Here is a 23,522-nt window from a genome sequence, read left to right as displayed (position 1 = left end):
CATGTACAGATGTATTCATATGAGATGAGAGAGTTCAGTGCTGGTCATAAAACTGGTGGTAATAACTATAGAATCACTTATCCAATTTCTCTCTTTCTTTTTTTTAAATCATTTTATGAAATAAAATTAAACCCATTGAAACACTTTAATTATGCAGACTGGCAACCATGTAAAGGGTCACAAACTCTTTTATAATGTGTAGATTTACACATGAGCAATGGGCATAATAACATACAAATTTGATTAAAGAAAGACAAAAAAATTTTTGCAGACCATAGAATCTACATGAGCAAAGTTACAGGCACTAAGCCAGTTAGTCTATGAAATAGTGAAGGTCAAAATGAGCATTAAAGATGTTCTATTGAATCTAAAAATAATCTTATTTAACTAAATAATAGTTGGTTAGGAAAGTTCAGTGGACTATTTGATAAATAAACTGTATGCTTCAATGGTTGATTCCCTGTTTTCATGTAAAAGTGCCATGTTTGAAATGTTGCTAATTTTGTCTAATTCTTAATTATTGGCTTATTTAGATAACTAGGAGCAATTTAGATAACTAGGAGCAATATCAGATTTAGAAAAAATAAGGCAAGAAAGTATATGACAAATCCTAGACTAAAACAAGCATAATTGCTCAAATGGCAAAAGTAATTTTGGGCGAGGCCAAACTTTAATTATGAATATCTTCTACGTTAATGAGTTTCTGGACAAATGCAACTGGTTACTGTAAAGTGGAATTATGCCTTTCTAATTAACAATGTCAATTCTCTCAAAGTTGCTGCTAAGCTCAATTTATTTTAACAGCTACAGGCTGACAAGACAATTTCAGTTATTAATTTATCTCAAAGAAAACTGTTTTATAGAAAACTAACAAAGCTGTTGCAATCAGCAGGTTGAATATAATGCAAGAAACAATTATTTTACATAAAATAATACATAAATAAGGATTTAGCAATTTACACGCAGCATACACATGCGAAAGCATATGAAAAATAAAGGAAAAAATAGTTATTTAAAAGGAGTACAATAATGCAAAGTGATCGGATCCACTTTGCATAGACCTCCCGTCCACCACATACTATCTATGACCAACTGAAATAACAGGTGCAACAAATTGCTATGTTCACAACTAGGAGAGCTGACTATGTGTTCCATGGATTTGCACCAGGGTTTGTGAACCATACGTATGAAAACAAATACTGCAGATACACCTTGTGCAATGAACAGCATTGCCACTACCTGGAGCAGCTCCTGTAGAGCACTCAGGTCACAGCTCATTGTCTCTACTGCATGCTCACTATGAAGCAGGAGATTTGACAATGATCCCATCTTCGAACTATTGAACTAATTTTACATTTCTGGGCATGGTTTCCTCATCAAAACTTTATCTACAAAATTGTTCCTACCATCTCTAGAGGCCTACAACAGGAATTGTGAAACATATTGAATATTCTATTTGTCTACATATGGTGAGCTGTCTATTTTAATTGTATTATGATGGCAAATCCATATTATTGAGAGATGGATCCAGGATGAATGAATAAATAAATAAACAAAAAAACAACTTCTCATCCCATGTATGGGAACAGGATATGATTATCAGTTGAATGCAATAACTATCTCCATTAAATTCCACATAGAAATATATTTCGCAGTAAGTCATAAACATGTACACAGCTTGCGATACAGAACAGAACTAAAAACTAACATGGAGGCTCGGCAGAGCAATCAGAGTCCAAAGAAGGTGTTAATCGTGGTCAATATGACCTACTGATGCCGCACAGCCCCCACCTCGCAGTACGGAGTACCACCAGTGAGGCTTCTGCAGAAGTCATGTGGGCTTCAGCGTAGGTAGTAGTCATGCGAGTCGGCAGGCGCACAACTGGGATTTCTATCTCGGTCGAGGCCGAGTGTGGAGGCGGAGTGGCTGGCGGCAGGTTCACCTTGTAGTCGGTTAACCAGCGGGGTCGGATGATGTGTTGACTGGCCCGAGAACAGGAGTGTAGAATGGCCTGCAGCGTGGTGCAGGCGTGTGTGCCCCATATGAAGATCGAGCCATCCGACGAGATGAACGCGTGGATTTCTGACTGGTTGCACTCATGGGGGAGTGACAGGCTATGCACCACACTGACATTTAACTGCCCATTGGATGGCGAGTCCACAGAGTCTGTTAGGAGCATGAGCACACGGTCATCGAAGGTGACTGGTTGAATGTGGGAGAGCGAGTCTCTGCAGACGGCAAAGTGGCGGCGAAACCTGCACATGGGGTGGATGGCGATGTACCTGGGAAACCTGAATGATTACAACGAATCATGAGCTGGAGAAAACAGTGCTGTGGGATGAGACAAAGCATTTTCAGGCTCCGCAGCAGAAAAGTCATCAGGAGGGTCTGACTGAGACGGCAGAGGGGCGTCGTAGTCCAAGCAGGTTTGAGCCTGTGCAATGAAATAGTTTGAGGATGATCTTTAACAATAATGTGGAATGTTGTCTTGCCCCGGCAGAGTACATTAAAGGGGACAAGGTGTGGTGATTGCAGGGATTGTCTAACGGAATCATCCCTGAGCATAACATGGGAGCAAGTGTAGAGTGCAGTTGGCACGTAAGTGTCTGGCAGGGAATAGCGGATAGGCGGGTGTAGCCGTGCATGTTTGAAGTGAGTGCGCATGCGACTAATGAAATCTGGGGAAGGGGGAAAATCCTCGGGTGCTTGAGGCAGGATAAGTTTCCCTGGTAGGACTGGGTTGTCCCCGAAAGCAAATTCAGAGATGGTTCCCTGTAAGTCTGGTTTAAAAGTCAAATGGAGACCGAGTAACGCGCATGGAAGCGCTACAGACCAGTGGCAGTCATGGCACTTGACAGCAGTTTTGAGGGTGCGGTGGCACCGTTCAACTAACCCATCCCTTTGCGGGTCATAGGTTGTTGTATGAATTTTTTTAATGCTGCAGATGTTACATAAAATGGTGAACAGGGCACACCCAAACTGCCAACCTTGGTCAGTGGTGATGGTGGTCAGGCAACTGAACCTGGCAATCCATGAGGAGACGAAACCCTAGGCCACAGTTTCAGTGGTGATGTTGGGTAAAGGAACAGCTTTCACCCAGCGAGACATGTGGTCGATTGTGGAGAGAATATATCTGTGATCCTCCAACAGTGGTAGTGGACCGATAAGGTCGATATGTACGTGATGAAATCATCCTTGTGGAATGTCAAACTTGCCTAGAGGAGGGGTGGTGTGGCGGCTGACTTTGTTGCATTGACAGGGGATGCAGCTGTGTGCCCAGGTCTTACAGTTCCGTTTAATATTTTTCCAAACAAAATACTCAGATACAAGCCATGTAATGGCTCGGACGCCAGGGTGCGCGAGGATATGCAAGGCGTCGAAGGCTTGCCAGCGCAATGTGGGTGGGAGCAACAGCTGCAGGGTGCCAATACAAGAATCGCACTACACCTCGTCCAAAATGCCAGGGAACTTGGCTTTGGTAAACACAAGATATCTTTGAGGATCCATGAGGAGAGCTTGAGATTCCTTGTTGAAGGCCTGGAGAGTGGCTGGGTTGGAAAAGTCGATGATGCACAAGACAGTACTGATCCACGAGAAAAAAAATCAGAAGGGATGTTTTCTTTGCCTTTGATGTAGCAAACGTATGTTGTGAATTGAGAGACTAAATCAAAGTGGCGGAAACATTGAGAAGGTGGGTCCTCGGGAGGGTTGCAGAAAGCATCTGCTAGTGGTTTGTGATCAGTGAGGACGAAGAAAGAGCGGCTCTCAATGTCAGGGCGAAAGTGTTTGATGGCTTCATAGACCACCAGAAGTTCCCTATCAAAATTGGAATATTTCTTCTGAACTGTAGACATTTTTTTAGAGAAGAAATGAAGGGGAGAAACCATGTTGCCCTTGCGTTGCTGTAGTACTGCCCCCACCATGATGACACTGGCATCTAGTGATGAACAACTCGGCCAATGGATTGGGATGGGCGAGTGTCATGGCGTGAGCTAAGGAAGTTTTTAGAACCTTGAAGGCCTCCAGCATAGGTTCAGTCCAGCAAACTGGTTTAAGGCCTGAAGTCTGTTTGCCCGACAGCGAGTCTGTCAGCGGGGCCTGCACAGCGGCGGCAGAAGGCAGATACTGACGGTAGTAATTTATTGTACCCAAAGAAACGTTGGAGTTCTTTGTAAGTAGTCAGAGGTGGCAGTGACGTGATGGCCTGCACGCGGGATTTGGGAGGCTGTATTCCGTCTGTGGAAATGGTGTAACCCAAAAGTGTGACAGAGGACTGGTGCAATTGGAATTTGTCCTTGTTGACCTCAACGCCATTGGAGTTCAAGGTCTGGAGGACTTTGTATAAAAGATTTTCGTGTTCCTCAGCTGAGTTGCTGAAAATGAGTATGTCATCCAGATATGCAAAGCAAAACTTGAACTGTCGTAAGATTGAGTCGATGAAACATTGCCATGTTTGTGCCGCGTTTTTCAGGCCGAACAGCATGAAGTTGTATTGGAACAAACTGAGAGGCATGATAATAGCTGTCTTTGGAGTCTCTTCCGGCACCACGGGAATCTGGTGACAGGCTCGTTTAGAGTCAATCACACTGAAGATTGTGGCGCCTGATAACATATGAGTGAAATCGTTTATGTTTGACACGGGGTAATTGTCCATGATGGTATGAGCGTTTAAGCATCTGTAATCACAGCACACTCGAAAAAAGCCGTTGTGTTTGGGGATGAGGTGAATCGGTGAAGACCAATTGCTGTCTGATGGTTGTAGAATACCTGCCTCCAAAAGTTCGATAATTTGCTGCTGGGCCATGCACAACTTGGTGGCGTTGAGGCGTCTAACCCTGTGCCTAGTAGGAGGGTCGGCAGTGGTAATTATCTTGTGTGTCGCTCCGTCAGTGAAGGAAGAAACTGAGAACTGCACACGAGACTGAGTTACATCCTGATGTGAAGTTTCTGGACGAGGAGGGTGTGATGAGGCGTAACCGTTAGTGCGGGTGGGAAAAGGCAGCACAAAAGTCACATGCCTATTACGTGAGTGTAGCATGTGCTTGTTTGGAGAGCTCGGCTGCACACGCAGCACGGAGTGGGTCAGGACACGCAGCGACTGTGTGTTGTCAGCTTTGCCTTGGGTAACCAGTGCAGGCGAGAGAGGCGCTGGCATCGCGCGGGGAACAGTGATGGCCGCCGAGTCACGTGGTTGGTGCGTGAGAGAGGGGAATGTTTATCAACACATGGGGCGGCTGCCTGCGTGATGGGCATGGTCATATTACGCACGTGACTGCCATTAGAAGCACTGTTTGAAACACATGGCACTGAATGTGGCGAGCGCATCAGGGGTGCCGTGTCTACCGGATGCCAATCATCACACACAATTAATGTTTTTGGACTAACCTGCGGAGTGTCCGAGCGGGTGTCTGCTGGAGAAACAAGGTTAGGTGGCAGGACTGTGGACTGCAGTTTCACCAGCGAGGTACGAGCTGCGACGAGCTGTTTGTAAGTGTGTGCCATTCGTTGTTTCAGTCGTCATTTTCCTGGCACAGTTGTGCTGCCGAGTTGTATTCTGACAGTAGGTTAGTGATGCAGGTCACAATGTTGCCTGCGAGGGCGGAGCACTCACATACTAACTCACATGTCACGAGAGAAACAGAACGTGAATAGAAGTGCAGGAGCACAGTATCTGAGTGTTAGTGGGATGGTGTAGCACCGAGCCCTGAACCACATTCAGAGAGTTTGTAATAGGACAAAAAATCTATACCGAGAACTGGTTCATTGATGTTGGCAATGTAGAAAGTCCACAGAAAACACAGAGAAGGAGATAGGAGTGGTGAGCTGGTTGGTGTTGTCGTAGCAGTGCATAGAGCTGGTCTGCGATGTGGAGACAAGAGCCAACTGACTTGAAGGAGTGCGGTAGAAGGTGAATCTGTAGGTGGGTAGGCAACTTGGCGGACCATACCGCCTACAGAGTGACGTCCGGCATTGCATGCTCACTCACAAGCAACTGAAGGTGGTGCTAGAGTTGTGATGGAGTTCAGTCCCCCATGTGTTCCTCATATGAGATCTTGATGATTAATTCTTGTGGTGAGCAGGCGAGTCGGACCATGATCATTTTCTTCACGAACTCGTACTTCGGTGGAGGCGATGGCGAGAGGAGTAGATCGCAAATTAAGTCTGAGTGATCATGGAGGTGTGTGATGAGACACAGGAATTTAGAGTTGTCATTGGACACATGATGCAACTTGAAAAGATGCTCAACAAGTGCAAACCATGATACAGGGTTGTCCTTGTATAAAGGAGGCAGATTTGGCAGACACCCAGGGGGAGGGGACGAAGGCAGCTTTGGTGCCCCTTGGAAAACCAGCTGGTCCGTGGTAGGTGAGGCCGTACAGCAGACTGGCACAGTAGGCATAGGTGTGTTACTGGCAAGCACATCCGTAGCAATGCCAGGTTGTATTCTCCTTGATGTGTCGCGAAAACACAACGCGGCTGGCATGGTCGGTACCGTGGGAACAAGCAGTTGCGCAATATGTGCGGGGGTCCAGTAAACTGGACCGGAGATTACATGTACTGAATTGAACTGACCCACCCCGGACATAACGCAGAAGGCCAGCTTGGCAGTCACAGACGGTGCTGTGGGAGAGGCGGGGGGGGGGGGGGGAGACAGGGAGAGGCGGAGGGGGAGGGGGGAGGGAGGGGGAGGGGGGAGGGAGGGGGAGGGGAGTGGGGAGTGGGAGAGGGAGGACAGAAAATGTTGGGGGGTTTGCTAGGAGAAGGTAGTATGCGATCTGGACAGGGAAGGAGTGATGTGCACGAAAGACAGAGGGGAAAAGGTAAGGTGAAGCAGTGGAAAACTGGTTAACAGAGGTTTAGGCCAGAAGATTACAAGAGCACAGTTTCCACTAGGTAGACGCACTGGTTGAGCTTTTCAAGGACAGGGTGATACTGGGTTATCAGAGACGTGCATGTTGGTGTCTTGTTAACAGATTTACTGGTGTCAGAGGAGGAGATGGCATGGTGAGATCTGTTTATGCATGAGCTGGATAGGATATTGTCTGTAAATGAAGACTATGGTAAGGTTATTGGTATATTTTGACAGCTCCTGCTTTCCACTCCAGAAGTTGCTTCCATCAGTGACAAGGCTACTAAGGAAGAGATGTTTTGACATGGATTGGGTGATAGCTGTCAGAGAGGAGGTACTGTTGGCGGTTGGTGCACTTGATATGAAAAGACATCTTTCTGGAGCCATCTGAGATGTGGAGATCGACATCTAAAAAGCTGATGCATTGAGTTCAGAAGAACCAGGTGAAGTGGGTTTGGGAGTAGGTGTCGACGTTATAGAGTGAAAACGAAAGTTGTTCCTGGCCTGAGTCCAAATTAGAAAAATTCACCAATGAAAATGAACCAGATAAGGTATCTCAGGTTTTGTGGCCATGGGTATGGCAGATGTTGGCATATAAAGATATTGCATCCATAGTGACAATGAAGGAGTCTGGTAGTAATGGGACAGAAACGGTGGAAAGGCTGAGAAAGAAATGAACATTTTCTTCACTGTAAGATATGTTACAGACAATAGCTTGGATATGTTTGTCAATGAAGTCAGATGTTTATTCTGTGGAAGCAATGTACCCCGTTACAATCGAATGACCAGTGCGGTTGGGTTTGTGGAGTTTGCGGAGTAATAAAAGGTAGGAGTGCAGGCAGTTGCTGGAGTTAGAGGGAGATGGATTCAAGTACCAGGTTTCAAGATGGACCTGAATCATTGAGGAGCTGCTGGAGGCCCTATTGGACTTTTGAGAAGGAATCATGACCATAAGGTTCACATGCAGAGGTGCCAGAAAGCTGGCAGAGACTCTCACCCACTTCATGACCAGTATGGTGGAGCCTTCGTCTCTGGGAAAGATGAAGTCTGGGTCAGTTTTGAGGTTATGGATAGCTGTCTGTTCAGTAGGAGTGATGTTGGACTCATGGGGAGAAATTTAGGAACGGAAGGTGAGGCCAGGCTATAAGTGAGAAATTCTTTAAACATAACCAGGGGCTGATTGCGTGTAAGGGGAAGAGGACCACAGTCTGGGTGAGGTTGGAGCTGCTTTAAACAAGGCTCTGTGCATGGATATGGTTGTCTGTTGTCAGTAGGGTGCAGGGTGAAGAAAAGTTTCCACGGCAGAGAACAAGTAAAGGAAAGAAGGCCCTTGTTAAATCCAGCATGGCTCAACTTAGGTTTTAGGGTCAAGAAAGAAGTGAAGTACTGACACTTCTGCATGGTTCAGAGTTTTGGCAAAAAGGTTGATAACAGTGTTATAGGATGTGGAATGTGGAGTGAGTCAGCAAGGCATCGTTGGAAATCTGTGAGGGATTGATAGGGGCAGGGGTGTGGCAGATCAGAATGGTAGTCTCTTTCAAGGTTACATATATTCTCAAGCGGGTGTAAGACAGGAGTAGCTGGGTCAGCTTCCTCAGAAGGTGATGAGAATGCTGTTCCCACTGCCCCATCTTCTCTCTCTCTCTCATTTCTGTGTCCCCATCTCCACCACACTCTTGTTCCTCTTTTTCCACCCCTCTCTCTTTCTCTCTCCCCTCCCTGTCACCTTGTTCATCTCCACCTTTCTCTCCTTTTCTCCTCTCCCTCCCAGCCCCCTCTCCATCTTCTTCTTTCTCTGTCTTATATATTCTGCCCTCTTTATGCAGATGCTGATGCTGAATCACTTGTCAAAAGATTTGCCTCACACTGTCTGATTTGGTTACCCATTCCTTCTCTCATGCATTCTTCTCTGACTCCTCTCCTCCTCCTTGTGCCTGGACAATTGCTCTCAATAATTAATAATCAATAATCATTTTTACCATGACTGAAGGAGTGTGCATTTGGGTTTCTATGTGATTGTGTGTGTGAATGTGTGCTTTTCACTTGAAAAAGAACAAGAGCTTGAAAGCTAGTGCATACATTTTCTGTTACGTGTTTCTGTGTGTCATGCATCAGTCTGCTGTGGGTGAGCATTTATCCTTTTTTTTTTTTCACTGAATCAATAACCGAGGATAAAATTGTACAATTATGAATCAGCAATGTAAAACTTGTTTACATGGAGGTTCTGTCTTCATATATAATATCAATATTTCTGTGTTCTGTGGCAGTATTGGACTCTGTTGCTGCTAAATGGTGTATTTTGTTACCTTCATATGGTTATATGGTATCGGTACATTAGCTATTTACATGCAAAACTCTTTAGCTTTATCTGAGCTGTAAAAGGTTATTATTGCTTCACTAGTGGCAGTACATAATCCCTTTCAAAGTTATAACAGCAGCTGTTAATTCAATATCTACAAACATACCCTGTAAGCCACTGCACAGTCATAAATTATTATGCTTTGTATCTTCTTCACCTTTTTTACATTATTTGCCAGTTTAAGATATCTTACAATGTACTTCTTGGAAAAATTTTCTGTAAGAATTCATTGACTCAGCTGTGCCAATGAAAACAAGTATCTCTAAATAAACATGTAGAGCTCAAGGACACTTCAATCAGTTACATTTTTTAATGTAGGTAAATAGAAGATATTTCAAGTTGCAGATAAGAACAATTACAAGACACTTACGTAAAGCTTTCAAAGCCTTCATCAGTAAAAGAGAGATGCACACCACTTACACACACAAGCAAGCACATCTCATGCACACATGACAGTCAACTCCATCATCTCAGGCTGGAATGCATCACATGAGATGCAAGCAACAATGTAGGAGGCAGTGAGGGGAAGGAATGATGTATGGGTGAGGGAAGCGACAAATGCTGTCTGCTGGAGTGTACAAGGACTAGAATGCCAACAGGTACTCTTTCAGGAGGTTGTGGGGTAGGGAGGAGGATAAAAAGGAATAAAAACGGTGAGGAGTGGGGAAGATAGGTGGATACATTGATGGAAGGCTGCAAATAAAAAGTATGAGAGATGGGAATCGAAATAGTGGAGATTGGTCCAGTTGTTCCGGTCCACAGTGGTACTGGATGACGAAGGGGACACTCATTTGTTGCTGATTCTTGAGGGTGGTGGGAGAATTGGGTGTATGTGTGAGGCGAGATGGTATGGGAGATCTATTTGTGGACTAGGTCTGGGAGATAGTACCTGTTCATGCTGTTCATGAAGGCCTTGGTGAGACCCTCAGCACGCTGAGCAAATGAGTTCTTGTCACTGCAGATATGACATCCCTGGTTGGGCAGGTTGTATGGGAGGGATTTCTTAATGTGAAACGGATGGCAGCTGTCGAAATGCAGGTACTGGTGGGTTTAAAGTGGACAGAGGTGAGGATGGAGACATCAGAGAGGAGGAGGTCAACATCAAGGAAGGTGGCACATTGGACTGAACAGGACAACATGAAGCAGATGGGGGAGAAGGTGTTGAAGTTTGAAGGAATGAAGATGGGGTTTCCTGGTCCTCAGTCCAGATCATGAAGATATCATCAATGAACCTGCATCAGACTAGGGGTTTGGTGTTTTCAGAGGCTAGGAAGATCTTCTCTAGATGGCCAATAAAAAGATTAGCACAGGAGGGTGCCATGCAGGTGCCCATGGATGCGCTGCAGATTCATTTCTATACCTTCTCTTCAAATGAGTAGTTGTTGTTGTTTGGGATAAAGTTAGTAAGGTGTATGAGGAATGAGGTCATGGGTTTGGAGTCAGAAGGACATTGGGAAAGGTAGTGTTCAATAGTATTAAGACCATGGGCAGGTGGGAGTTGGTGTATAGGAAGGTGGCATCAACAGTGATGAGTAGGGATACAGTACGAAAAGGGATGGGGATGGTGGAGAGTCAGTGGAGGAAGTGATTGGTGTCTTTGACATGGGAGGCTATATTACAGACAATTGGTTGGAGATATTCATCAATGGGGTCCAAAATTCTTTCAGTGTGGGCACTATAACCTGCCACAATAGAGTGTCCAGGATTTTTGGGTCTGTGAGTTTTGGGGAGCATGGAGAAGGATGATGTGCGGGGTGTCACAGGAATGAGGAGGGAAATGGATTAGAGAGATGTTCTGGGAAGGGCCTAAGGCTTGAAGCAGGGACTGGAGTTTGTGTTGGGCTTCTGGGATGGGATTGCTTTGACAGAGTTTGTAGGTGGAGGAATCAGACAATTGACAGAGGCCTTCTGCCATGTAGTCACTATGATTCCCAAAAACAATGGTGGAACCTTTGTCTGCAGGCAGGATAATTATGTCAGGATTTGTTTAAAGGCTGTGTGTGACTGTTCTTCCTTCTACTGAAAGGTTGGCTTTCTGAGGAAGGGACCTGGGGAAGGAGGCTATGTTTGAGGTAAGGAATTCTCAGAAGGTGTCCAGCAATTGGTTAGGGGGCTGGGGAGGATTACGGTTGGATGTGGTATGAATTGGAAGAGAGCGTTCAATGTTGGAATTAGGATGGTTTTGGTTGGAGGGATTGGTGGCAAAGAAGTGTCCATTGCAAAGATCGGGAGAAGGGGAGTAGGCCTTTGACAAGTACAGCATGGTTAAATTTGGGTGTGGGGCTCAAGATGAGACTTCTGGATCAGAGTGATACTTCTATGGAGCAAAGGATTTTGGTGAAGAGGTTAACAACAGTATTACAGAAATGTTTTCGCTCTGGATTTGGTGGAGAGTTGGTAGGGAGTTTTGGGGGATGTGGCAAGTTGAAATGGTCAGCTAGGTAGGGTGGATTAAGAGGAACACTGTAGACATGATTGACCAACATCTCCACCAATTCTCCATAAGCTATCCTCCCATGTCAAAGACATTAACCACTTCCTTCACAGACTCTCCACCATCCCCACTCCTTTATTTCTGGATCCCTACTTGTCACTGTGGACACCACTCCCTGGACACAAACATCTCACATACCCATGGTCTTACCGCTATTGAACACTACCATTCTCAATGTCCTTCTGACACCAAACCCATGACCTCATTCCTCATACACCTTACTGACTTCATCCTAAGCCACAACTACTTCTCATTTGAATGGTAGGTACATAAACAAATCCACAGCACAGACACAGGCACCTGAATGGCACCCTCCTGTGCTAACCTTTTTATGGGCCACCTGAGGAGATCTTCCTAGCCTCTCAAAACACCAAACTCTCTAGTCTAATCAGGTTCATTGATGATTTCTCCATGATCTAGACTCAGGGTCAAGACACACTATCTTTGTTCCTTCACAACCTCAACGCTTTCTCTCCTATCACCTTCACATGGTCCTCCTCAACCCACTGTGCCACCTTCCTGCATGTGGAACTCCTCCTCTCTGATGGCTCCATCCACACTTCTGTCCACATTACACCCATCAACCACCTACAGTACCTGGATTTGACAGCTGTCATTCCATTTCACACCAAATAATCCCTCCTATACAGCCTGGCCATCAGGGGACAGCATGTCTACAGTGAAAAAAACTCCTTTGCTCAGTGTGTTGAGGGTCTCACCAAGGTCTTCACAGACAGGTACTATCCCCCAGACCTAGTCTGCAAACTGATCTCCCGTGCCATTTCCCCCAACACACACACACACACACACACACACACACACACACACACACACACACACACACACAATCCTCCCACTATCCCAAAGAATCAGCCACAAAGAAGTGTCCCCTTCATCACCCAGTACCACTACGGACTGGAACAACTGACCCACATCCTTCATGAGGGGCTTTAATTACCTACGATCATGCCCTGAAATTAGCGACATCCTACTCAAGATACTACCCCCCCCCCCCCCCCCCCAAGTGGTGTTTCATTGCCCACGTAACTTCCAAAATATCCTAGTCCATCCCTATGCCACTCCCAATCCCAACCCCTTTCCACAAGGATATGGTCCTTGTGGAAGACCCAGCTGCAAAACCTGCCCAATCCACCCACCCAGCACTTCCTATTCCAGTCCTATCACTGGTTTATCCAGTGAAGCACCCATGTCATCTACCAGCTCTGCTGCTATCACTGCACAGCTGAAACTTCCTGGCAGATTAAAACTGTGTGCTGGACTGAGACTCAAACTCGGGACCTCTGCCTTTCGCAGTCAAGTGCTCTAACATCTGAATTATCCAAGCACAACTCACACCCTAACCTCACAGCTTTATTTCTGCCAGTACCTCATCGCCTACCTTCGAAAGTTCACAGAAGCTCTCCTGCCAAATTCAAAGGGCCCGAGTTTGAGTCTTGGTCTGGCACACAGTTTTAATCTGCCAGGGAGTTTCATATCAGCGCTCACGTCACTGCAGAATGAAAATCTCATTCTGGTTACTGCACAGCTGTTCACCAGGATGAACGGCCACTGACAAACTGTAGCCAAGATCAAAGTAGACCACCCTATTTCAATAGCTGCTTCACTACCTGAGCCATCTGGATCCTTCCATCCCCCAGCAGCTTTTCTGAATTGCATAGATGAGAGTTATCCTTAAAACATATTCTCTGCTCCTGTAATTATTCAGCCTTAACCTAATGTAACATACTGTCTCCATATCCTCCAACCAACAGTTTCCACTCCCTCTATCCCCATTCTCATCTCCCACCCTGTTTATATGCAGCCTTCCACCAATGCATCCACCCATATTTCATTGCTCCTCTCCTTTTTGCTCCTTTTTTCCCCACCTCCCTGCCTCACAACCTGATGACTGTGTGCCTGTTGACATTCTAGTCCTTACACACTCCAGCAGACAGCATTCATCATTCTCCCCACCCATACACCATCCCTTCCCCTTCCCTGTACCCTCCAGGTTGCTGCTTGCACCCCATATTATGATGCATTCCAGCCCGAGATTCTGAAGTTGGTGGCTGTATATATATATGTGGGGGGGGGGGGGGGGGGGCGTGCGCGCATGTGCGTGTGTGTGTGTGATTGATGTGTGTGTCTGTTTTACTGATGGAGGCTGTGGCAAACAGCTACATGTAATTGTATTTTAATTGTGCTTGTCTGCAACTTGATGTGTCTTTCTTACACTAAGTAACAATCCATCTTTGCTACATTGTTGATATTCCTACCTGAAATTTCTATTGTTTGAGTCATATTTTTTCTATATTCTTCAAATAAGTGATAGAAATATCTGCTAACAGTGTCCTATATAAAATAACTGAACTGCTTTGATGAAATCATATCCCTCACAAGTACAGACTTAACATTAACAGTTCAGAAAACAAAGTCACATCACCATCACTTAACAGCACAGGAATCATCTCATAATCTTGGGCACTAGTCTGCTGCAGTCCAGCCCTCAATACACAAATTACCATCTGCTGCTTACCTCTCCTTGAAAAAGGCAGATCACATCTTAAATGAAATGGAAACTACACTCAATTTGAATGACACTTGTCTTAGCTGAAGTTTCTAAATCAGTAATTCCAATGAGGATTTTAATCCTTTCGCAACTTTTAACAATCACTATACTTGCTACTGTCGAGGTTTTCCCTGCATAAAATATGAGTGGGAACCATTCCAAGTCAAATGCTTGTAAACGCACTTTCTGTACACACTACAAATTCCAGCAAACCAATGTAGGTATTTGATCAAATGACAGCTCCAAAATAAAAACACACTTCAGGTCTCATGCCATCATCATGGAGTTTGATTTGCTATCTCCTTTGTAGTCTGTCTGCAGCACTGAAATCTTATTTGTTGTGGGAAAATGAAGCCTGGGTGTCTTCTTGTAGCTGGCTTACAGAACATACAGTTTTAACTCAGACACCAATGATGAGATAATTTATTGTCAATAGTCAATCTCCATCTTGCATATTTCTAAGCATATTTGACACGTTCCATATTGCTACTGTACATCATTAGTAGTTGTTCCAGTTTTTGTTGTAGACTGTAGGCTGATGTTTATCTTCACATATGGTCAGTTTCCATGTAAAATGGATAGTAATAAGAAGATGCTGAGTTATACACAATTCAGAATGGGATGGCATTATGGAGAAATTCTCAGATGGTTTAAATGTGTCTACAAAGACCCATCACCCTCAAGTGAATGTTGTAGTGATTATTCACATGCAGGTGACAACAAACACAATGAAAAAGATGATCTGACTGAGCTCCAGTAGCCACAAGAGACTATAAACATCAGATTTATTTAATCATCACATTCCGTAGATCACATCATAGAGAAACTTCACAAAGTTGGGGAAGTCCATGTACACATTGAAACAGAGAAGAAGCTGTTAGAATTTCAATTAATAATTAACAGTTCCAAACTGCTATAAACTGTGTGCACTTACTCATGCTAAATATAAGCTAGTAAAAAATGTAAGAAAGGTATTACTTCAAACAAACAAAAAAAGCAGCTTTCTCAGTTATGCTGAATAGCAGCTGTTTATCACTACTTGCTTATATATCTACAAGACTACACATTTGTTAAATAAGACAGGAAGTTATCTGTAAACATGCATACATTTAATAAGAAAGAAAGTTATCTACATCTTGTAATAAAAGAAATGTGTTTACATTGAACATTGTTACTTGTCATGTAGCAACAGCAATCTTCAATCCTGTAATTGAAATTATCAGTTAACCTACAGGAACTGACACTAGTATCTGTGTTTTCAATTTTCTTTTTGGGTTTGTATGGATTCCCAGTTTCTTCCTTAGACTTATGAAACCTTGTTGAAGACACTAAACCCAACATAAGACAAGAAGGCAAAGTCTATATGGAAATTATTTTGTGTGTTGTGTAACTGATTAAAACAGAACTGTTTCCTCAAAATAATAGCTCTGTAGTGATGTGCAGTACACCTATGATGATTTTCATGTTATTTCAGGGCAGTTACCAAGCTATTAGTTGATAAAGTTAACTAACATGAACAAGGGGTTTGGCAGAAAATAAATCAGGAAAATTGATTTAAAATGTTTATTCGCAATGTATCAAAAAGTACAAGTTGTCAGACACTTTCTCACTTATGGACAGAGCCCTAGTAGTTTGCAACAGTAGCTTCTTTCTGCTTGAATACCACACTCACACAGATAATCTGAAATTTCAAATAGAATCACATTTAAGATGAGTATAATTTCTTTAGAACAAGAGTAAGTCATAACGTGCTACTGAGTGTATAAGGGGTTGGGTTATCAAACATCCATTTTGCTTCTAATCAAGTACGTTTTTATCCAATTGCTCAATACGGAACATTATTGCAATCTGCATCTGAAGATATTATAAGCACTTCACACTGACACATCAATGGTGATGTGCCAAAACATTAAGACCATGCATGTTGGTTCACCTTTGGAATGCAACACAAGTGTGATTCATTGCAACATGGATTCAATAAGTCTGTGGTATGTTTCCAGAGATATTTGTCACCAGAAGTCTACACACAGGTCACAAAATTCCTGTAAATGAGGGGTTGGGCATTTGTGGGTGTGGAGCTGGAAACCAATAACATCCCAGATGTGTTCCATCAGCTTCAGACCAAATAAATGTGGTGGCCACGATCTGAATTTTCACTACCCTCCTCAAACCACTATAGCATGATTCTGGCCTTGAGACGCAGACAGTTATCATGCTGAAAGGCGTTGCCATTGGAGAAGACCTCAGTCATGAAGGAGTGCACGTGGTCTGCAATAATGTTCATGTAATCCACAGTTGTTGTGTTGCCTCCCCCCTCCTCCATCCTGCATCTGTGACACAATGCACGTTTCAAGCAGTTACTCACCTGAAAGACAGTAAATGAAAAGTGAACTTCAACATGATGTGACAAGAAACATGATTATCCAACTAGGCAATTCATTTCCACTGACCTACAGTCCAATATTGATGATCCCATCCCCACCACAGTCATAATTGACATCAACATGGGAACATCTAGTGTAATCAGTTGTGGAGCCTTATTTTCATCAATGTGGAATTAATGGTGTACTCTAAAACAGTTGTGCATGCACCAGCCACCAATCTTGTTTTACAGAGCAAGGAAGTCTCTGACCTCCAAGTTTCATAATGAACTGTGAATGTCCAACACATTACTGTCTACTTGTAGTTTCACCATTCTTAAACTACTTCCCACAGTTGTGCATATTAGTGGCACGTGAACAGCTGATGAACTTCACCACTTCCCAGATGCTCATTCCTAGGGGCTGGGCCACAAAAATCTGACCTTTGTGAAAGTAGATCCAGGGTAAGGACACCCTACCCACATTCCTCCAGAACCTCAACACCTTCTCCGCCATTTGCTTCATCTAATCCTGCTCAACCCAACAAGCCACCTTCCTCAATGTTAATCTGCACCTCAACAATGGCCACATCAGTTCCAACATCCATATGAAACCTACCAATCACCAGCAAAGCTTCCACTTTGACAGCTGCCACCAATTCCATACCAAGAAGTCCCTTCCATACAGCCTAGCCACCCATGGCCGTCACATCTGCAGCAACAAGCTCTCCCTCTTGAAATACACTGAGTCTCGCTGCGGCCTTTAGAGGCTGTAATTATCCTCCCAACTTTATACAAAAACAGATCTCCTGTACCTTATCTTTCCACTCACCAATCACCTCCCAGAGTCCCACTGTCCAGCCACAGAGGAGCATTCCTCTTGTGACTCAGTATCACCCAGGGCTGGAGCAACTGAATTACATACTCTGCCAGGGTTTCGACTACCTCTCGTCGCACCCTGAAATGAGAAATCTCCTACTCACTATTCTTCCCTCCCCTTCCATAGTAGTATTCTCCCATCCATCGAACCTACACAATATCCTCGTTCAACCCTGCATAATCCCTGCTCCCAACCTCTTGCCCCCACAGCTCATATCCCTGCAACAGACCTACATGCAAGATCTGTCCCATACATCATCCTACCACAACCTGCTCCAGTCCAGTCACATACACCACCTGTCCCATCAAAGGCAGGACTACCTGTGAAACCAGTCATCAACTCTACACCACTGTGCTGCATGCTACATGGGCTTGACAACCAACAAGCTGTCTGTCCACACGAATGGTCACCAAAAAAAATGTGGCCAAGAAACAACTGGACCACCCTGTTGCTGAGCGCACCACCCACCACGACATTCTTCATGTCAATGACTGCTTCACAGCCTGGGCCATCTGGATCCTTCCCATCAAGACCAGCTTTTCTGAATTGCATAGATGGGAACTCTCCCTGCAATATATCCCATGTTCCTGTAACCTTCCTGGCATCAACCTTTGTTAGGCATTGTGTGTGTGTGTGTGTGTGTGTGTGTGTGTGTGTTTGTGTGTGTTTGTGTTGTCTATTGTCTATTTTTGACAAAGACTTTGTTGCCCGAAACTTCATTTTGTGACAGTCTTTTAGTTGTGCTTATCTGCAACTCAGCATTTCCACTATATGGCGAGTAGCAACTATCATTTTCCTAATCCTGTTACATTCCATCCTGGGTCTTCCACTGATTCACCTTTGTAAAAGTTACTTATATATCAGAGGGATTTCCCCACTTGTAGAATGATAACCCATTCTTCTCTGCTCCACTTAAATATTTTCCTTTCCGTGTCATGTCCCTGCAATGCCATCAGACAGCATTCAATCTCACAGTGGGCTGTAGTCACAATGTTTTGGCTCATCACTGTTTACGGTTTGAAACTTTTTTTTAAGAGTTGTGAAATTAAGGAAAATGTGGTTCCTATACAACTTCCAAATGACTAGTGAGGTGTGTCACAATTATCAGAGTAAAGTCAGGGAAAAATCCACCAAATGCAGGAAAAAAAAGCTGCAGTGTCCTCTAAGGAATAGTAACATCTCTAACATGAACAACACTCTTAGACTAGATATTATTAGATTATACCATCCATTCCGCAGACTCACAGCGAGAAGAGCCTTGAGGATATGGAATATGTTAGTAAAAAATTACATAACACGCTGATGTGCAAATATTTCTTCCACAGATCCTAGTGAAAGGTTTTTCAAGTGCATTGAAACAATAAATTTTATATTTTTTTCCACTAACACTTTCATTAAATGGCTTACCACAAACATTTAATGCATACACTACAGTTCTTACCACAATAAATCACTAAGCGTAGCCACTTGTGTAATGGATGTAACACTAAACCTAGTTTCGGTGTAGTTCAGTAGAGGGTATTACATCTCCAGCTGTAGACCAAATCATGCTGCTTATGTATAATCCTCAGTCTCTCAACATATCTTGAAGGGGTATTTCAAAGTAAGATTTTGTTTACTGGTTTACTGAAACCCAGAAATATTACATTGTGTTCCCACACATATATGGGGCTGGCAACAACAAAAGTTAAGAACAGAAAAAACTACTACCTAAAGATATAGCACTTGCAACAACAACAAAATTTTTAGTAAAAATTTGTTAAGGCTTTCGTGGCCACATGTTGACAAACTGCCTATTGGCTTCTGTCTCAGGTTCTTTGGCCAACATTCATCCGATCATTTTACTGACATTTCACCAACATGAGTGGCTCACATTGTCAAAGCTTCACCCTCGATTGCAGGTGGCGAACTGGAGCCGAGCTCACGGCCACAGACTATATGTACCTGGTGCGCAAACGTCTGAGGGCTTCTTCGCGGTCATTTCTGGTGTGGTTCTCGTCTTGCTACCTGAGATGGTTGTTCACTACAGTATGGGAAGCCAGGATCCGTTTACCATAAGACTTTCTTCTTTCTTGTTGAAGCTAATCACATATTTTTGTATTTCTACAGCTTCTCTGAACAAGCAGGTGTGATAGTGCTTCTCTACAGCCAGAACTTCCATGTTGGCAAATTTTATTACGTGGTTGGTCTCACTCAGTGTGTGCTCTGCCACGGCCAATTTCTCCACCTGCCCAACCTGCAATGTTGCTTATATTCTTTGATCCTGGTATTGATTGATTGTCCAATCACTCCAACATAAACTTTTCTGCATGTACATGGTATATGGTATATTCCTGACATTTCAAGTGAGTCCCTTTTCTCCTTTGCCCATCTAAGACACTCTTTGATCTTCCTTGTCAGTTTGAAAATAGTCTTTACACTGTGTTTGCGCAGTATACGGCCAATTCTGTCTGTCACTCTGGAAATGTATGGCAGAAAGGCCATACTCGACATTTATTTTTCTGATTCCTTACTTTGCCAATTGTTTGGCTCTGTTACACTTCTAATATGATTTGTGGAGTACCCATCGCTCCTCAGAACCCTTTCCAGGTGTTGCATTTTGCAGCTGAGATGTTACGGCTCACATATTCATCCTGCTCACATTACAAGCATATCAATCATGTCTCTTTTCTGACTTGGGTGGTGGTTTGACAGTTTGTGCAGGTATAAATCCGTGTCCGTCGGTTTTCAATACACGCTGTGTCCCAGGTTTTCACTATCCCTTGTGACCACACATCTAGATATGGCAGTTTTTTGTCCTTTTGTACTTCCATGGTAAATTTTATGTTGGTGTGGAGGCTGTTCAAGTGTCTTAGGAAGTCACCGAGCTGTTCTTCACCATGGCTCCACATAATGAAAGTATCATCAATGTATCTGTACCACACCTTAGGTTTGCAAGTTGCCAAGTTCAGTACCTGTGCTTCGAAATACTCCATGAAGAAGTTGGCCACCACTGGACTAAGATGACTACCCATGGCAACGCCTTCCAGCTGTTCGTAGAATTTGCCATTCCATGTGACATAGCTCATGGTGAGACATGCATGGAAGAGCTTTGTGATGTCTTGTGGTAAAATGGAACCAATGTGCTCCAGCTCGTCACTGAGTGGCACTTTCGTAAACAAAGAAACAACATCAGAGCTGACCAGGATGTCTTTTAGTGCAAGTTTCAGTTTCTTCAGCTTCTCAAAGAAGTGACCTGAGTCCTTTATGTATGTGTCAGTCTTCCCGAATTGGGGCTGGACCAGAGAGGCCAAGTGTTTTGCCAGTTTATGCTTCTTCATGGAATATTTTGAAGCACAGGCACTGAACTTGGCAACTTGCAAACCTGAGGTGTTTTACAGACACGACGATGATACTTTCGTTGTGTGAAGTCATGGTGAAGAACAGCTAGGTGACTTCCTAAGACACTTGAACAGCCTCCGCACCAACATAAAATTTACCATGGAAGAAGAAAAGGACAAAAAATTGCCATTCCTAGATGTGCTGGTCACAAGGGATGGTGAAAACCTGGGACACAGTGTGTATCGAAAACCAACACACATGGATCAATGCCTGCACCAACTATCAAACCACCACCTGAGGCAGAAAGGAGGCACGATTAATACACTCGTAACGCGAGCAGGACGAATATGTGAGCCGCAACACCTCAGACGCGAAATGCAACACCTGGAAAGGGTTATGAGGAGCAATGGGTACTCCACTATTCCCAGAGTGACAGGCAGTATCGGCCCTATATTGTGCAAACACAGCGTAAAGACTATTTTCAAACTGACAAGGAAGATCAAAGAGTGTCTTAGATGGGCAAAGGAGAAAAGGGACTCACTTGAATTGTCGGGAATATACCATATACCATGTACATGCGGAAAAGTTCATGTTGGAATGACTGGACGATCAATCAACACCAGGATCAAAGAACATAAGCAACATTGCAGGTTGGGGTAGGTGGAGAAATTGGCCGTGGCAGAGCACGCATTGAGTGAGACTGACCACGTAATAAAATTTGCCAACATGGAAGTTCTGGCTGTAGAGAAGCACTATTACACCCGCTTGTTCAGAGAAGCTATAGAAAAACAAAAACACGCAAACAGCTTCAACAAGAAAGAGGAAAGCCTTAAGGTAAACAGATCCGGGCTTCCCATGCTGCAGTGAATGACCGTCGGAGGTAGCAAGAGGCGAACCGCACCGGAAATGACTGTGGAGAAGCCCTCGGACGATGGCGCGCCAGGTACATATAGTCTGCGGCCGTGAGCTCGGCTCCTGTTCACCACCGGCAATGGAGGGTTATGCTTTGACAAGGCCAGCCACTCATGTTGGCGAAATGTCAGTAAAATCATGAGATGAATGTCGGCTGAAGAATCCAAGGCAGAAGCCAACAGGTAGTTTGTCAAAATGTTTAGTATTTGCAACAATAAAAAACACCATTTTGGTCATAACCATCTACACTCATGCTCATAAATTATGGATAATTGCAGAATGTGGTGCCACACAACGTGGCACTACACAAAACTGGTGCTAATAGCTTAGGCACATAGGGAACACACACGACACAGATCTGTGGTATTGGTGCAAAGTTGAAAAAACTGTCCCAAAACACATGTGCTACAAAACGCCACTGTTTCCTGTGCATGTACCCCTACATCAATATGGGATATGATCACCAAACACACGTACACAGGCCGTACAATGGGTTGGCATACTCTGGATCAAGTGGTCGAGCAGCTGCTGGGGTATAGCCTCCCATTCTTGCACCAGTGCCTGTCGGAGCTTCTGAAGTGTCATGGGGGGTTTGAAGACATGCAGCGATATGTTGGCTGAGAGAATCCCAGATGTGCTCAATGGGTTTTAGGTCTGGAGAACAGGCAGGTCACTCCATTTGCCTGATATCTTCTGTTTCAAGGTATTCCTCCACGATGGCAGCTCGGTGGGGCCATGTGTTATCGCCCATCAGGAGGAAGGTGGGACCCACTATACCCCTGAAAAGGCAGACATACTGGTGCAAAATGACGTCTCGATATACCTGACCTATTCCAGTTCCTCTGTCAAAGACATACAGGGGTGTACATGCACCAATCATAATCCCACCCCACACCATCAAATCAAGACATCCATACAGGTCCCTTTCAAGGACATTAAGGGGTTGGTATCTTGGTCCTAGTTCATGCCAGATGAAAACCCGATGAGAATCACTGTTCAGACTGTACCTGGACTCGTCCGAAAACATAACCTGGGACCAATGACCATGTATTGTGTTCTTGACATTCCATGACTAACTAAATATCTCAGACTTCCTACTTTGGGTTTTAGCTAGTTCTGCATCCCAAGAATAGTATGAGATTGAGACCTTTCCTGAAGGGCAGTAAATTTGGGAACTTTGTTATGAAATTTTGACAATTTACTGATAAAATTTTGACAGTCAAAGTGTCTTTACTCTGAACATGGTCTGATGTCCCTATCTGCATATTGACTGCTGAGTGTTCATCACAGTACAGCAGAGTCCCGCTAATCTGAACCCCGGTAATCCAAACGTTCGGTTAATAGGAACATGAAAAATGTTAGTCCAAGTATGGAAAACTGTGCAGTAAATTGCTGTACATATACACTATTTTAATTTACACAGTACAGTAAACATGTATTGGAAAAAATGGCAAGAACACATTAGTTTTAAACAATGCATAACAATGAAATAACAGCTGTCAAACTTACTAAAATACAGTGGGCATTTTATCCCTACTTTTTAGATGACAAAAACTCAGTCATTGTTTTCTAGCATAATGAAGACAGTCTGTTATACAAAGCGTAGTTGTGCCATCGTCTCATAAATATCAGTGTAGCAGTGGGCTGTTGCTCCAAATAACGTAGTGCAATGTCAAGGACATCTGCTGCATCACTGTGTGGCACCAGCTTTCCTTTGTCACTTTCAGGCACACTGTCTCTTCTGTCACAGCAGTCCACTTCTTCCTGGTCTTAACTC

The 23,522-nt window shown here is 44.0% G+C and overlaps 1 protein-coding gene across 9 annotated transcripts in view; it reads right to left on the bottom strand.

Annotated features, from left to right (window-relative positions):
- Positions 1 to 15,822: 15,822 nt before the first annotated feature.
- Positions 15,823 to 23,522, bottom strand: part of LOC124589161 (protein Mpv17-like) — a 311,532-nt gene continuing 303,832 nt past the window's right edge. For 7 of the 9 annotated variants that reach the window (XM_047131541.1, XM_047131533.1, XM_047131538.1 and 4 more), the window contains one exon: positions 15,823 to 16,638. The gene's annotated coding sequence lies outside the window, so the exon portion shown is untranslated. The remainder of the gene's footprint in view (positions 16,639 to 23,522) is intronic. The other 2 variants (XM_047131534.1, XM_047131535.1) reach the window with 2 other exon arrangements.

This window comes from Schistocerca americana, chromosome 2, assembly GCF_021461395.2.
Source record: "Schistocerca americana isolate TAMUIC-IGC-003095 chromosome 2, iqSchAmer2.1, whole genome shotgun sequence".
NCBI lineage: Eukaryota > Metazoa > Arthropoda > Insecta > Orthoptera > Acrididae > Schistocerca > Schistocerca americana.
This window is presented reverse-complemented; position numbering and strand designations above follow the sequence as displayed.